The sequence below is a fragment of the Teleopsis dalmanni genome, chromosome 2, assembly GCF_002237135.1.
Source record: "Teleopsis dalmanni isolate 2A chromosome 2, ASM223713v2, whole genome shotgun sequence".
NCBI classification, from domain to species: domain Eukaryota; kingdom Metazoa; phylum Arthropoda; class Insecta; order Diptera; family Diopsidae; genus Teleopsis; species Teleopsis dalmanni.
This window is the reverse complement of record NC_051847.1, coordinates 74,794,601-74,797,238: the sequence shown is the minus strand read 5'-3', so window position 1 is coordinate 74,797,238 and position 2,638 is coordinate 74,794,601.

Genomic DNA, 2,638 nt, shown 5'->3' with positions numbered 1-2,638 from the left:
TTGAGGACCTTCAAGAGACCTATACTTATAGAATTATAGAATTTACCGTTTGTCAATGATCGTAATACGATTGGGTATCATCGTATTACGTACATTTTTCATTGGCCATAACAATTCGCTTCAAAAAACACGATTCCGTTTTTCACAGATGAATATACAATTAATCGATTTTTTATGTAGAAAGTTCATTTGATTTCCAAACATCGAGCGTCTTTGTATAGCCAGCTGTTTTTAAATAATTCCAACCAGTCATGTGGTTAATATTTATTGTCTCCGCTATCTCATGACAACTTGCGTCTCCGTCTTATTTAACCAATTGTAAAATTTTATCGATTTTTTTGAAGACAAAGAAAAGAATATATTTTATATATTTAACTTAATAACATATTATTTTAAATATATAGATCATGTGAATAAAAAGAAATATTTTATTTTTATACATATACAATTTATTTTATAGGTTTCGTTTTATAGATTAATTCTCATGATGATGGGTACATTGTTTTATTTTAAATAAATAGATTAAATGAAATTTTGAAAGGGATTAGAGTCCTTTGAGGATTATTGTGACAAACTCATCTTAGTTCCATATGTGTGTCGCAGTTAAAAATGCCATTATGTCCTTTGTAGAAATCTTGCCAAATTCCATAATAAGTGGATAGTCAAGTAGTACCGAAGTCTGGTAAGTACCGAAGTCTGAGTCTAGCGAGACTATAATAGAAACACAGAATGTATTCTGCTGTTTTTCCACTTCTTCGTAATAAAGTCTGCAGCTATCGCATCCCTTGTAATATCTTTATTCCGTTATAAGTGGATAGTCAGTTGATAAGTATCAAAGTCTGAGTCTAGCGAGACTATAATAAAAACACAGAATGCATACTGTTATTTTTCCACTTGTAATACCTAGATTCGATGGATCTTTCTTGACCCCTGTTTTAAATAATAATAATAATGGTTGGTTGGTTGGTTGGCAGGTCATAAGATAACTTCAAGTGTACCTCAATTAGCGATTTTTCGCCGTTTTGTTACCACATTCCTCGCAAGAACCCTAGTATAGAAGAGTAGAGACTAAATCCATCCCACTGAATTTAGGTTATTTAATAGGTCTTTCATTTTCACCATTGAGCAGTCTGATAAACAATAATAATAATAATAATACTAATTTTATAATTTCGGTTTAGTTAACTTATTACTGAATTCCAAGAATAGTGTAGCGAGGAGTACATATCAATCGATTGAGTTGTATCGTAAATGCCTGCAGACAGCCATAAATACTATAAATAATAATGAAACTAATATTTCACTTTGTAACTATGTATCTTGCAGATACATTAAATCGATTTTGTGTGCTTTCATTGCTTTATTATTATTTTGTTTTCTATTGAAGTTAATCAAAAGTAATTTTCTCAAATTGTTTATATGTTAAATGAAATTTTATGTATGTAAGAATAATAATTTTCGTGCCAGAGTGGTTTGTTAATGTCAAAATGCCAAATAAAATGAAATTGTATTTTTCAACTAGAAAAAATTATTTATTCCTTATAAAATTGTAAATACATATATAAATTGTTAGTCACACCACCCCACTTCCATTTTATAATTTAATGTCACGAACTAAGGCTTTAAGTAAAAGTTGCCATGCATATTCATATGAGCCCGACATAAAAATGGCATTAGTAAGTCCAACCAAAAATCGATCTGATTTAATTTTAATGCAAAATTTCCAATTAACTTCGACAGAAGAAAAATATACTAAACTAAACTATAAGAAATAAGAGAAAAAAGCGAGAGAAAACATTTAGTAATGAAAAACTTTTCAATTTAACTTTTCGCTTATCGGACTTGCAGTGCATAAAATGTGCTTTGCAATTTATTTCGAAAAATTCTAAATTAAACTACTGACTTCCACCGCATACCGCTGTTATCCTGTAAATACCATCTTCTTGCAATACATGGCAGCGTGAAGCCTTCGTAACTCATGTACGAGTCTGAGTCTGAGGCCAACTTTTCCTTGCCAGCCATTCGCCGGCTGCAGAAGTTTTCCTTCCCAGCTTAACTGCTTAACTGCTCGTTTCAATCGTTCCGCATTTGGAGTTCGTGCCGGAGTCTTGCAATGGCAGTCGACGTTGTGTTAATATTTCAATTTCTTATCGCGAGTGACGACGTTTCAGCGAAATCAAATGTTACGTTTATAGCTGCGTTCAGGAAAGACGGTAATTGCCTTTTCAGGTATGCGAGTACTGAGGTGTAAGCTTCGCAATTTCAGACTTCGCAAATATTTTAGATTTCAGCCAGGTATGGCAACATTCGGAAAGGGTGTGGAATATATTGACTGTTTTAGGTGCTGAGGTGCAAATGAGGCATAAATCTTGAGCGGTACTATTGCATTTGTATGAATCGCAGCTCATGTGTAATCACAAATGCTTGAGAATTTAAAACAGTTTAAATAGATAGAAAATTAAATTATTGTTGTGATGTTTTACTCATGAAATTATTGAAAAAGTAATAGAATTCCATTTAACATTCTCAAAATGTCTTTGCCATCTGAAAAGTAATTACATCACAATTAAGAAAATAGAAGAAATTTAGGAAACTTAGAAAACTATTATAAAATATATAATATATTTTGAAGCGATTT